The sequence below is a fragment of the Atta colombica genome, unplaced genomic scaffold, assembly GCF_001594045.1.
Source record: "Atta colombica isolate Treedump-2 unplaced genomic scaffold, Acol1.0 scaffold150, whole genome shotgun sequence".
Lineage (NCBI taxonomy): Eukaryota > Metazoa > Arthropoda > Insecta > Hymenoptera > Formicidae > Atta > Atta colombica.
Window position 1 is genome coordinate 1876016 of NW_017259240.1, and position 15110 is coordinate 1891125.

The following is a 15110-nucleotide window of genomic DNA, read 5'->3' on the forward strand; positions in this document are numbered from 1 at the left end:
AGAGATCGGTGAAAGCCGCATCAACTTGTGATTGCATTCCATAGCGAACGCGTTCTATATCGAATTTCTGCGAAACAATGAACTTAATCTGAATTCGTCAGATATTAGATTAACATTTTTATCGTAACTTTTATCAACTTTCATTTTTCTTCGTATTAGAATGTAGATTATATTTTATTTTAGCGGTTTAAGCTTACGTATTTAAAATTTTTAAATGCTACATTCATATATAATATTTTTAGATGTCTTAAGGGGATCTTAAAGTGAAGATCGAATTCCGACGGGATCGATGTTTTATCGTTTCAGTGGAACGTATACACATATCAAACTACATTAATATCTCTCATATGCATACATATACAAGTGTATATATAAATTTCGTAGAACGATATTGTGCAGAATTAAATGACTAATACCCGTTTCCTTGATGTGGTTTAATTTTAATTTTGGTTCAACTAACTCTTCATCTTTTTCTAGAACTAGAAAAAGATAGAAAGTAAGTTAAACTGTTTGTTCTGAGATTAAAGTTAATCTACGTTGGTAGAAATGGATATTAGTCTAATTCCACAAGAACTCGGCGTTGTTTCTTCGTGTAATCTACTATTCTGCGTAGTCCAATTTCATAAGTACAGATTGCGGAGCTTTTGTATCAAACAAATATTGCCACGATTTGACAGCTTTATATTGTACTACGAAATAGTAAAAAAAAATCTCAATTTCAAAAATTGTCCTTCTCGGCATAAACTCCATGCTGTAAACTAATATTAATTAGAGCTAAGCGTTCATTCGAAATGAATGAACTTTTATTTGATAAATAGTATAAATAAAACAATTGTATTTTGTATTTTGTATTTTTTTCAGAATTAATAATGAAAGATTGAAAGTATTTTGTACTTTAAATACTAAGAATTGACAATCAGTTGAATTACAAAGTACAAAAAACTTTCAATTTTTCAATTTTAAACACAAAATACATAATACTTTCATGTATTCCGCTAAAATATAAAATACACTTATACTGCAAATACTATATTTTAAATAAAAGTATTTTAAATATGTAATCCTGGTATTAATGCCTATAATAATATTCTACAAATATATAAAAAAATTCCACCTGTAAAAGTAATTATGCGATATCATTTTATGAAATTTAAATTCAACGTTGAATATAAATGTGTGAAACAATTGAACACCAGATGTATTGAATCTCCGTATCTTTAATATGATGGTGTGTAAACGAGGGTGCAGATCGATCGAAAGTAAATTGAAACATTGGCAATTTTCCGTCACGATCGGCGAGCAATTATCCCGGCGTGCGATTCGCAATAATAAAGGCGCTTTCTGCGACAATAAAAGAAAGGTCTTATCAAATGCGGCGATCCGTGGACCTCGATGGGAGCAGTTGGGCTCGATCGATTCTTCCTCTCACCGCAAAAAGGAAATATTATTTTAATCTTCCTCTCCAACCGGTAGGGCTGATGTCTCAATAAATAGCGCTTGGAAAACGGGCGGCGATTGGTCGGTAGCCTTTGGAGAGCTCGCGAATGGAATTGTTCAAGCTGATCTTTTAATCCGTGAGTTTTCCATCCAAAAATCCTTGGAGGAAAATCGCGTTTTAAAATAATTTTAATAAATTTTATTTCAAAACAGCGAATCGTCCATGCAAACACCTTTTTGTTGAATTCAAAGCTTGCTTTGGCAGACTTTTTTCCTGGATCGTCGCGAATTTTCTCACCACCGATACGTCGTTAATTCTTTATGGATTGGCGATTCCACTTTAGAATCATATTTCCTCTTATTTTAAACTGCTCGCTCGATTTTTATGAAATTTGGCTTATAGGATAATTTGATAATACTTTATTCGAATGAGGTCAAAAATAGAAAATTCAAAATGATAGATTCAATATGGCGGACGAAATTAAAAAAAAATTTGATTATCGGGAAACTTAATTTTAGGGAATTTTTTAATTACGAAATAATACCAAGTTTCCTTTTGCTTTACTTTGAAGCTTATCAGTGCAAATAGTTTATAGTATTGATCCAAACTAACTTTCAAACTCTAATTATGAGCGCTATGACACGAGATATTCCTTCATGGAGGTCACTACTTTTGAAATTCTCAATATTTTCAGGCTACATTCAAAAATACTCAGAGATGATTAAGAATTTCCTTAGGACTCGATTCTGTAATTCTTAACGATGTTGATGTTATGCGGATAGTAGAATAAAAAAGTTCCTTAATTGAATTTTATGATAATCAGATTATTTTGTTGAAGTATATTTTAGAATTCTGAAGGCTAAATCGAATTCAGTACCCTGAAACCTTTAAATCTGGATTTTCATTTGTTGGTTTTACATTATTATCATCAAATTAAATAAGTTTAAGTCTAAATCTAAGTTAACGCGATAAGGAAAAGTCGTGAAAACTGAGAAAAAATTGTTTATTTGAGTAAGTTCATTTAAATTATTCACTTGTAAGATTAGAGAACTTCTTTTCTTATTATTGCCTTAGACAGCAAAATCTCCTATAAATTACTTTATTAGAAAGTTCCGATCTTCAAAAGGAATATCGCAGCTAAAGAATATCGTGTCGCTCTGATTCGCGGAATTAATCGAGAAATGATGAGAATTGGTATCGACTTTCAAAGAAGCATATTCAAAATTTGAACCGCTAGTTTTACCGATATTACACTTCGTTTCTTTGTTCCCCTCGCATTGGACGATAAAAACGAACCTCTTTCATTAATTCATAATTATACTGTTTTTATTTACTGCTTTTACTGAGCCTCTGATTTTTGTATCATTAACATTAATCGCAATAAAAACTATATGAAAATTAGTTTACCGTTGTCGCGAGAAACGGCAAAAGAAAAAAAAAGGCTTTATCATTGATAACAAAATGGACGATTTTGTAGCGATGATTATTTCGAAAATAAAAGAGCTCTTGAGCTTCATCATTATGCAACAAACACCGGGTTTTAATATTATTAATATTAATTCTTCATTATGTATTGAAGTAATATCGACGAACGTGACAGCGATAAACGTTAACGTAATATTCAATAACCGTTGACTGAGTGCTAAGCGATATAATAATATTGTTGCGATATTGAAATGACGATACGAATAATGACGATAATTAAATATTTCATAAATATTAAAGTAATACCAATATTACATTCTATTATTTATTATTATTTATATTTCGAATTATTGATGCGCGTATCCATACACAATCCAAGCTTCGAAACAATCAACTTAACAGCGAATGATGAAATACAAAATATCAGGCATGCATTTTCAACTCACTTTTAAAATTGGAGATTATCTTGTGTGAATACAGTAAATGTAAGGCTCGTTAATCACAAAGCAATATAATCAGAGAACAGCAGCCAAGCAAAAATTAGAGATGATAAAATAATAAGTAATGGTAAATAATTTATTTTAAGTTTGTTTAATAAATGAATTAAAATAAATTATTTTATTCGAAATAATCACGGACACGAAACAATCCTAAATATAACGTTCATCTTGGTGACGATAATCCTATAAGATTTGCAGACTAAATAGATTGTTACGATGATGGAGTAGAGATGAGAAACGGGGGATAAATCTCTAGGAGAATCGAGATAATGACATGATGAGAAGTCTTTTTCCACTCCCTTTAATCTTCCTTAAATTTAAAGGGCACTCTCGGATGAGGGTAATGGCATGGAAGGCAGGTCGAATTAGTATATCATGGCATGGGAAAGGTTATGAGGTGAACGAGGGATGGGTAATTTCGTCGGATGTAAGGAGACGGCTGGTTAAACGAATTGACCTCATCGTGGAGATTGAATTTGCGTCAAATCTTCCGAACAATGTCGACATTTACTGGTCCGCCTCGCTGCTCTACGAAACAAGAGGCAAGTTCAAGGATACGTGAAATCGCGACCACAGGATACCAAACTTCTTTTCTTAACAATCTGCGATCAGAGGTTAAGACCTTTTTCGGATATTAACCTCGACACCTTCTTACACCGAGATCGTTTTTGCTTCGCTTATTCGCGCAACTTCGACGAGCAACTTTGGCAAGAAAACAAAATAACACACTGATGTTAAGTAGAGAAATCGTAACCAATTTAAAGTTTAAACCTCGTAATTGAGATGTACACGTTAAAGCACTAGTTTTGGTAACTTAGTAGATTCTAGCGTGAGATTTGAGGATTAAATATTTATTTCACCTAATATGAATTGTCCATTCGTTGCTTATCTTGTACTGGAGGGGTTCCCCATTTGTTTCCCAGTTGTCCTTTATTTATGTTTCATTTTCCATTTGTTTGTTCTATGAGTTTTCCTCGATTTTTTTAGTATTTCTCCCATGTTTATTCCACATTCGTTTTTTTTTTCTTTGCCTTCTATTTGTTCTTCGTTTTATTCTTCATTTGTTTTCAATTTGTTCTTCATTTGTTTTCCATCTTCCTTATGTTTGTTTTTCCTTTGTTATTTTTTTTACACTTATTCCTCATTTCTTCCTCATTTGTTCTCCATTTGTTTTTTTTTTCCATTCATTTATCATTCATTATCTATTTGTTCTTCATTTCATTCTCATTTATTTTTTTCATTCGCCATTCTTTCATGAAGCCAAATATGGTTCGCGGTCAAGGCTCAATACCGTTTTGTCGCGTGATCGATTTTCCGCTCGAAATTTCCTCGAAGTGAACGAATGGATGTCAAGGCGAAACGCAAAGTTTTCCAAGAAAGACTCTGCACGTCATACTTGGTTCCAAGATAAAGGAGCTGCAGTTATTCAAATAGAAAGGCACATACACATACTCACGTTATGGCATTCAAAAAGCTTGACTTATACAGGGTGCTCAATATTGCTCAATTTTTTAAATTAATTTGGAATTAATCTCTTTAAGATGATTACACAGAGAAATGGCTATGAGAAAAGAAGAAAAAGAGAGAACGTTATAATTTATTAAATTAATTAATTTATTAAATTAATTCGACCTTATAAATATGAAGCACTCTCAGTTCATTGCATTTTCTCGGAAAAGGCAATAATAAAATTCAAAGAAAAACGAACAAAATATTACAATTATAAAAAAATAATAAATATTATTATTCATTTCAGTACAACTGTCTTTAACCTATTTTTTGCTAACGTCAATTTGTGGTGGTGGTGGGGGGGGGGAGGAGGGGGATGCTTTATACTTTTAATCAAAGCTGTAGCTGCTGAGATTTTTAAGACGATCAAATTTATGAATTTCGTAAATTTAATATGGAGGCATGAAGTGGACCTAATTCCAATGATAATTAAAAATTGAAGATTGATCATAAATTTCGGTATCTACAAGAGAGATATCGAAAGTTATCTCTCGGTATCGGGATATTGGCTACGTTAGGCATCAGTGGCACTTACTCGTATCTACGGCGTCATCCCTTCCGATTTCCGGAATCGACCGGCCGTCGAACTCGCGTGAACCCCGGCTGACCTCTCTCGCCTTCCGGTCGTCGTTTTTCCTGACGTCGTCGTGGGATAACTGGCCGGCTAGACGCCGGCAATCCGTGCTTTTCCTTGGAAAATTCTGTCCGGAAAAGAACTTTTCCCGGAACTTCGTCTACGAATGGCGGGCTTCGTGCCGTGAGTTTCTGCGTCGCTGTGAGCGCAGAAAGTCCGCGTGATCGTCGGACGAACGCAGGATGAATATAAGAAGAGTAAAACGCACACGTAGTGAACAAGGTGTCGCCGAAAATCGAGAGTAAATGGAAGACCAATGGAGAAGACAAAATAAATGTGGAGAACAAAAGGTCTGTGGGGAACGATTAAGAAAATAAAATCACCTTATATATGGCATCTAAGCTTTGGGATTTTTTCAAATTTTTTTGCTAAATCTATGCTTTGCTAAATTTTTTTGCTTTCAGAAAAAGTGGAATTCTTTGGAAAGAGTTTAAAATTGAAAACTGATGGTCAGATTAAAAAGAGGAAACATTTCTGAATATAAAAAGGATATGACATTTTCAAGTATTTACAGTACAGTGAGGATAAAAAAGTAACATTTGGGGTTATATTGGGTACACATGTACGGTTAACCTTAGAAACACTTCATGTCTCTTTAATTCCAAATTTGTGATTCAGAACTGAGAAAGTGGAGATTTAAATTTGACTCGTTTTAATTTAATTTATATGATCTAAAGTTACAAGTAAATCGGCATCAAAATGTATTTAAAATTATTTAAAAATTGTTGAGATGTAAGTGTATAAAATTTTCTTTGCTATCATATATCTTGTCTGATGCAAGCAAATTATTATTTTAGCTAATTAATAATAACTTTTTTAAACCTTACATACTTTGACAATTATTGAAGCGATGTTCTCTTATTGACGTAGAGAAGCCCATCTAATAAGCTGTTTTTCTCGGAAAGAAATCTTATTTCAACTATCAACTTCACTTGGTTCGTGAAATAGCTCTGGTGGTCTACGAAAAGTATTTGATATTTTCAAAGGATTCTCTTTGTGGCTTTTGATGGTGTTGCAGTGGCGGCGTTGCACAGGTCTTCACAATCGTGCCACAATCGTGACGCTAACGTAGCGACAGTCGAAACTAGTATTCCCGATCGGAGTATTCATCCTTTCTTCCGCAGTGAAGGAGATCAACCTTACCAAAAATAGAAAATACTTGTACTTAAAAAAATATCGGAGTGGATTTATCATCATGCGGTATCTATATAATTCTCATCGTGTTGACCTTTCAGATCCTAAATACATTGTAACGTATATCAAATTTGAAGATATTTATTAAAATTATTAATTCTATCAATATTTTTATCTCAGATCAAATATACATAATAATGTATATGTTGAAAAAACAGTTAAAATTTTGAAAAAATTAATTACTTAATTTTGTTGCCTTTAAATTGAATTAAAAAAAAAAAATATTTTAACATGGTTCAATAAAATCAGATCTAATAGAGTTAATATTAACACCAACAGGTGTGGATTTAAAAGTCTTGGAGTTTATGCAGCTTTGATAAAAAATATTACACTTATATTTTTTTCATTCATTTGAAATTCTTTTCTTGAAACAAAGGATGATTTATTACAGAAAATATCACAAGTTTTAAACTGAAACTTTAAATAATAATTAATAAGGTGCCTAATTTTTTACAGTGTCGAAAAGGTCAGGTCTTTATTCAAGGTTCCGTGTACGCGATATTTAATCATTGATAATTTTAAAGCTACAATAGTTTCAATATCGCGACTTTCCGATTTCTCCAGGCGATTGTGACTTTCTCTCTTTGACCGCGCCGTATCACCGAGGCGTTTTCCCGGGGCCTAATCACCTAATCGCGTTCGCGGAATCGAGGAGGCGAGCAGCGACCCCGGGCGCGATAAATTCGTGCCCCGTCCGCGTCGCAGCACCCACTGCTACTCGGTAATAAAGCGATCGATTCCTCGAGGCCACGTGGGCCGCGCGTTTCCAGGTATGCCACCCGCCGGCTCGACAACGAGTTCAGAGAAGTCCTTATGGGAAATCGATATACGCCCGGGATTCTTAATACACAAATGTCGTTTCAGTTCGAGATATGCGATATCAGTTTCCGTTCCCCGCACCCGAACGGAGCAGGATCCTAGGGTCCATGATATTAATACATACTTTACTTTGTTATCGGTGATACCTGCAGGAATCGAAAAGAAATATGAGAAATTAACGGTGTAATTTTCATCATGTTAATGATAGGATTTGATAATTCGAGAATTGTAGAATTTCTTGGATTAACAGGAACTAGTTAATTTTTTTAGAAGTTTCATAGAAAATAGTTATTTAATTGTAATAATCAGGATTGGGTAGTGTTAAGTTAAAGTTAAGTTAAAATGTTAAAAAGTTAATTAATTTTAACTTAACTTTGTTAAGTTACATTTTAGATTCTTAATTTTTTAACTTAATTTAGTTACATTTTATCGGTGACTATTAACTTTTAAGTTGATTTTTTTTGAAGTCAATCCTCAAATTTAACTTTTAATTTTTCAATTACTTTTTTTGTTAACTTAATTTTTAATTCAATTAATTTCATTGTGGATTAACTTGTATTTTAATTAAGTTAAATTTTCAAGGCTGTTAACTTTAACTTAATTAAAAAAAAGTTAATTACCCAACTCTGGTAATAATAATAAGAATAATGTTAAAAATCTTTATTGCTGTTATACAACACTGACAAGATACAAAGTATTAAAGGCTGACGAATTAAATGCTACAGAAACAGACTAGCACAAGCAAAAGATAAGGTATCAACAAGACTGCTTCTATGAGACTTACAATTACAAAGCATATAAAAGAAAGAAACAAAGATATAATGAAGACACAATAAACACATCCGCATGCACTCAGGCATACATATAACAACGGCACTTAATTGTGCATAACAAATTAACTTAGCTGGATTTAGTAGAACGAATGCAACGAAGTATGCAAATGAAAGTAAGAAAAAAATAACAGTTATTACACATTACAATAAGACATTAACTAGAAAGAAACTACTTGATTTTATCAAGGAACGTAAATAGGAAAATGCAAGTACAGAAGAATAAAAAAATAATAAATACAGAAGCTCACGTAGGTGTCGCTGCGTAAAATATAGATTTATTATATAGCGAAAGAGATTACATGAAAAGCATAAAAGAATGTAAAATCCTTACTTTCCTTATAATCTATTATTTTTTTGTATCAATAAATAGGAAATCTTTGCTTAACATATTTAACCTTTTAAAAAGAGAACTCTTATTTATATATTATACAAAAGCTTTATTTTTTAATCAAAATTTAAGGTTCTATATTTACACGAAAAATTTGTGCATATTTCCACATTCAACGATTGACACCTTCTGTTTCCAAATCCAACGTCCCGATAGATTTAAATTTTATAAATTCAATTCCATTGCCATGACCGATTTGAGGAAAGGTTACGACGGGATGCAGAAGGAGGAGGAGGAGGAAGGGGAGGAGGAGAGACGATTCTTTTCAGTGAAATCGTTCTGACGCAGCGGGAGAATCCGAAATCAGGAAACCGTCCTTTTGGTCCATTCCTACAAATCCATAGCCATCCTCGCGTCAGCTCGCTCCCTTTTCACAATTCCTGCACCAATTTCTCATTCGTTGCCGATCTGCTGCAAACGAGACGGACAAATGGTGGTCGCCCTCCTTTGGCAAGGACGGAGGACCCATTCGACCTCCGGGGCGAGGCGCTCGTCCAGCGTTCGTCGAGCTCCAGAAGATCCATCTCACGACGTGGACGCTCAATCTTCCACCATGAAGCTCCTCTTTTATTTCCGCGATTAGGCGAGATTAATTCGCGGTGCCTGCGGGTGTTCGCGACCGGCGGGATAAGTCCCTTTATAGATCGCCGTCCTTTCGATCGCGTACTTTTACTCATTAGTGCGGGAATTTTACGTGACAAATTGCTGAGATGGGAAAAGGAAGAAAAAACATGAACGTCGGGTCTTTAATTCTTCTCAATTAAAATCCATCACCAAATCTAATTATTCGAATAATTATTGTCCGTTAACAATCCTTATTCATTTTGTTAACTTTCCGTTTCTCTTTCATTTCGTTTTTGCTATTCCTCATTAATTTTTTAATTCTCCACGATGATCAGTACGTCGTTAAATATCTATTCTTAAATCTCCTGACCTTCCTCCGCTTTAGGAGTTTTCTTCATTACTTGATCATTTGTTCATTTATTGATCATTTATTTGATTAAACAAGTTTAATGCCTATGTGATTCTCTGCGGATATCGATGCGTAAGTTATATATTCGTAATACGATAGATACAATTTGCAATTAATTGGGATGTACTTACGAAACGAAGTTAAAGTAAACGCAAACGTCTCGACTCTGGATTTGAGTCTTTCTCAGTGCGAAAGTCAAGTACAAACTACGAAATAGCTTTAATCTTTGGAAATAGCTCTTTAATCTTTGAACTCTCTTGCTATCCTGTGACTCTTATTTCATAGGAATAGGATCGCGTTTTGTTGCCGTGTTTTTCTGATTTAATCTATCTTGTCGTTTTAGTATTATTATATATTATGAGCTTCTGCGAATGTCAGTATATAAATTATATATTTATACGCGATACAATTTGCAACCAATTAGGATGTACCTACTTATCAAATGAAGTTAAAGTAAAGTAAGTAAACGTTTGACTCCAGATTTGAGTCCTTTGCGGAAGTCAAGTACAAACTGTGAAAGAGCTTTAATCTTTGGAATCTTTTGCATTTCACGGGAATAGGATCGCGTTCGTTGCCACGTTTTTCCTTGACCTAATAAACCTCGTCGGTTCCAGTATATTATATAATATATAACTGGCAAAGAGGCTAATATTTCCTAAATGCTTTGCGTTAGAAAGATTTATGTTTCGCCATGTATAAATTCGTAACTAGGACAAAGAGAATTCGGAGACATTTAGTCGATGCATGAGCGTTAAATATGGAAGCAAGCGCGCCTTAATTAGCGTGTAAATCCGCCGAAATTCGCGAAGCGGGATGCGAAATTCATGCCTCGACGGCACGCTGTTTCCTGGCGTCGTTCTCGTTTTCCCTAACGAAAATAAATCTGAAACGCCATGAAACTTCGGGCGAACGATCCATTCGCGAGTTGAACGCTGAATCGATCAGCGAGACTACGCAAGCTTCTAATATTACGTAACATTTAATTCTCCGAAGATGGTTCTCTCTCGCGGAATTAATCTTTAGCTGTTTAATTAGTCTCCCAATTATCTCTTCCGGTAAATTCATCTTTTTTCTTCCAACATAACTTGTTAAGCCATGTTATGTACCTCTGAAAATAAGAGAAACCGATAAATCCTCGATCGATTCTGAAAGTTGTTTCTGAAAATTACGTTCGAAACTTAAGGATGTTTTATACAACATTAGCTAGATAATAGTCAAAAAATTAGCTAAAAAAGCCAATATCAGGTAATTGGCCAATAAAGTTTTGTCTTAAATACGTTCTGGAATATAAGTGCAGAAAATAAAACAACTAATTGCTTTACACAGTGCAACTAATGGCTTTATACAGTGAAACGACTATATTTTATTGTAGGTGTTATATTTTATTGTATGTTTCAGGTGTAAACAACTTTTAAATAAATAAATAGGTCAAAATAAATTTTTATTTTTTTAATAAATATTTATATTAGAGTTTTATTAGTAGGCTGAGAAAAAATACAATCAATTTTAATAAATATTTAGTTCAATACCAATTAAACATTTATTTTAATAAATAAATATTTATTCAATAAAAATAACGATTACTAAATCAAATTAATGGTTCTTGTATCAATATTATATTTAATAAATATTTAGTTTGCAGTATTTAATTAAATATTTATTAAAATCGATTAGTTTTTTCTCAGTGTATATTTAAAAACATGATTTAATTCGTAATGCTACGATCTTATCAAATTTGCAAATATTTACAGAATTTTAATTTTATATAAGAATCAAGGCTAATAAAAAATTAAATAACTTGTAATAATAAGAGAATTGTTTTAAAATTTTACACAGATTTTAAACATAACAATTAGATTAGACATAACAATATGGCAAAATTTATGAAATTTTTACATTTTTGTAATATTTTCATGACATGACACATACAATCTTAATATAGACGTTCTTCAAAATAGAGAATATCTTTCGCTAAGATATTTTCTATGTGAAACAAATCGCTATTGATAGGATTATTTGACAGCTTAGATTCGAGATATATTTGATCAAATTATACCATTCAAACTCAATGACTTTTTCGAGTGATATTTCTCCGATGTTATTATTTTCTCTTCGTCGAATTGTACGTTCTTTGCTTCTATGAAAAGTAATCTCGAGTGACATTTCTCTGAAGCTTCTTTCTTCCATTTTCTCTTCTTGGTACTTGTAATTTTTTTTTTTATAAAATTTATTTTATTAATCTTCTACAATTGCATATTTCCCTTGTATCTCATATTTCTACTCGACATATCACTTTTGTTCTTTAATCTCTTATTAAAAAATACTTTGAAAATTTCAGCTAGAAATATTTCTTTCTGGAGATATCTTCTTGTCATAATTAATTTGTACGCAGTGAGTAATTTAACTTTTTTTAATTATTATACTCGCGTTTTATATTTATCATTTTTGACATTTATTTCCATAATCGATGGGATATACTCGATATAATAAAATATATAACAAAGATCTTCTCGAAAGATTTCTCTTTCAAAATTGGACGGTGGGAATTCAGTGAACGATTTAACTAATTCTGAACTCCATTTCTGACATTAATATGTTTAATAATCAATTAATGATAAAGATATTTCTTTCCAGATTATTTCCTTTTTAGAATTAATGGTGGATAATTTAATTAAGCTTTCAATTACGTTTACACATTCCGGACATTTTCCGATATTAATAGCCGGAGAAATACTTAATAATAAAGATATTTCTTTCCGGGTTACTTCCTCTCCAGAGCCACGACCGATTCAATTAATTGGCCAATTTAGAGCCGTCGGTGTTTCGAAGAATCGCATTTTTCTTTATTCTTAGAAAGAGTCAATCCACCCCGACTTTCCTTCCTCCCCGGGTTATTCGACTCGTGACCCGTGACTGATTCAATTAATTCATCAATTATCTCCCATTCACGAGGCGGAGGGGACGATTCTGAAAATTATTCATGATCGGTGACTCGCTCTCGAGACTCAACTTGAATCGTTTGCGCATCGCGAATAGCTGTCGAACGGCTCGCTTTGGGATGCCGTTTGATTTTGGCGCGGCATCCGACAGGCCCGATGATTAATTTATCCACAATTTGCGATTTTGCGTTTCGCTCCATCGCCAAAACACGTTCGGCCAGATTAATGAGTCGCTTTTACGCCATTTATCGCGACGACGAGGATCTATGAATTATACTCGCTGCGCAAAATCTCCTTGATTCTCGATTTCGTCATTTTGTGGATTTTGAATTTTGTTTTGAATCATCGGGTCGACAAAAGTTGAAAGCAAATTTCAGAAAAGTACATTCGATTGGCATATATCTAAGTATAATCGACTGGCACATTAACTCGAGATTTGTTTTTTGTAGCTGAATTAATGAATTTTTTATAGCTGAATTATATTTTTGGAATTTAAGAATTGGAACTTTGAAATACCCACAAAAAAAGTCATTCTTAAGAAAACATTACTCAATTTACTTTTCTTCTTTTAAGTGACGATTATGTCACTTCAAGGAAATTTTACTCGATAATCTATACTCGATAATAATCTTAAAATATATATACTTGTAACAAATTTTAGAGAAACTTTATTAATGTGTCATAACAAGAATTTTTTTTTGAAGGGTGTTATAAAATTGATCCAAGAGGTGACTTTATATATCTAATAATAAAATTCAATTTGTTTTAATTTAATAATCTTGAAGTATTAAACTTATTAGGATTCGGAATATATTTTGAATAAATTCGGCTTGTGACGAATTTATAGATTTCCGGAACTTTTGAAATACTTGAAACAAGTAATTATTATTTGCGTACAGTATATATTTTTCTATCGGTTGATTTTTATTTGATTCTCTTGGCTAAAGTGAGAAAAAAATTCTATTGCAGTTCAATGCCAAAATAAAAAACAAATCCACGGTTTATTTGGCGAATCTTTTTGCGCGTAACCTGTAATAATTGTAAATCGTGACATATAAACGAAATAAGGTCTGTTTTATGTTTCTAACGAAAAAATAAACATGGACTTCTCTCGATGTAAATAAATAATTGAGCGCGACGACAAACTTTGGTTAGCTGTTTTTTTTTTTTTTTTTTTTCAAAAGGACAAAGGATAACAGCCAATTATTGTAACAATGAGCCAGCCAACGAAAAAGACAGGTATCCCATTTCGCGAATACTATCAAACGGATGGAAGCCATTTCGCCGACGTGATTTTTGCGCGACGAGAATAACGAGCAATTATTTAGCGAAGGACGCACGTCGTAATCCCCATATACAAATTTCTAATAGAAACTTTTATTATGTTAAAATATGATCGTAAATCATATTCCTGTTATTTTGACAATTAAAAATTTGGAGATATTGATATAGTAAATTTACATAAAGTGTTACTGTTGGATAATAAGACGAAATATAAATGCATGTAATATTTGTATGTAGATGGAAATGGACTAATATTTGTATTACTAATTATAATTTTATTCACAATCTCTCTCTTTTGAGAACAAATGCAAATACAACGTCATTTGAATTGATAACAAGAACAAATTGAGTTCATTTATTGATATTTGCGGTCTCTTGTTATTTTATTTCTCAAAACAATGCTTTTGATGAAAATTGGAAAGATAATTATTGACACATCGAAATGCTCATTTACTTAGATTTATGTTTATTAATTCCTTCAATTCGATTGTATTTATGTAACTCCCAGTCCTACTGTTATTTGATTTTGTTATTGTCTACTTTTACTGCTATTTATTTAAGTTTCATTAATGTTCTTTATTCATTATTATCTTAATTAAATTTTGTGTCACAATGCTCTCCTATTTATTACCGATAATATATTATTAATTAATTCGTCAAAATGGATGTAAAATACGGGAGAGGAGCCAGCAATTATTCGACAAATATGCCAGACAAATTCATCGAAATAAAATTGGCGTTAATTACGCGAGTTGACCATGTTGCAGGTTATTAAGGATAGCCAGTGATCCCTGAACATTTTCAGAATGCACACTCCATATTGGAAATGGAGTTTAACGACCGAATATAATTCGCGATCCGATAACAGCACGCTACGCGCTCGAGTACAATAATAATTAAACAGTCATTTTTGCAAATCTCGCTGCAAATAACTGAGCACTTCAGCGGTTCTCATATTTTTGTAACTCCTGTATCTCGCAATTAAATTTTCTTTCCGTTTTACTTTGATTAAGCAGAGCCTAATGAAAATTAATTTGACGTCTTAAGTTGTAGATAATTTTAAATTATTAGATTCAAAGTTAAAAATGTAATTTAGAGTCGAAAAATTTTTAATATAAAGATCGAAGATCCGAAGTTCCAATTGTTTAAGAATTTATAGATTTAAACTACCATT

The 15110-nt window shown here is 32.5% G+C and overlaps 1 protein-coding gene and 1 pseudogene across 1 annotated transcript in view; one reads left to right on the top strand and one right to left on the bottom strand.

The window, feature by feature from the left end:
- Positions 1–15110, top strand: part of LOC108685310 (interleukin-1 receptor accessory protein-like 1) — a 250827-nt gene that overhangs the window by 139728 nt on the left and 95989 nt on the right. The gene's annotated exons all lie outside the window — the stretch shown is intronic.
- Positions 4754–6386, bottom strand: LOC108685311 (annotated as a pseudogene).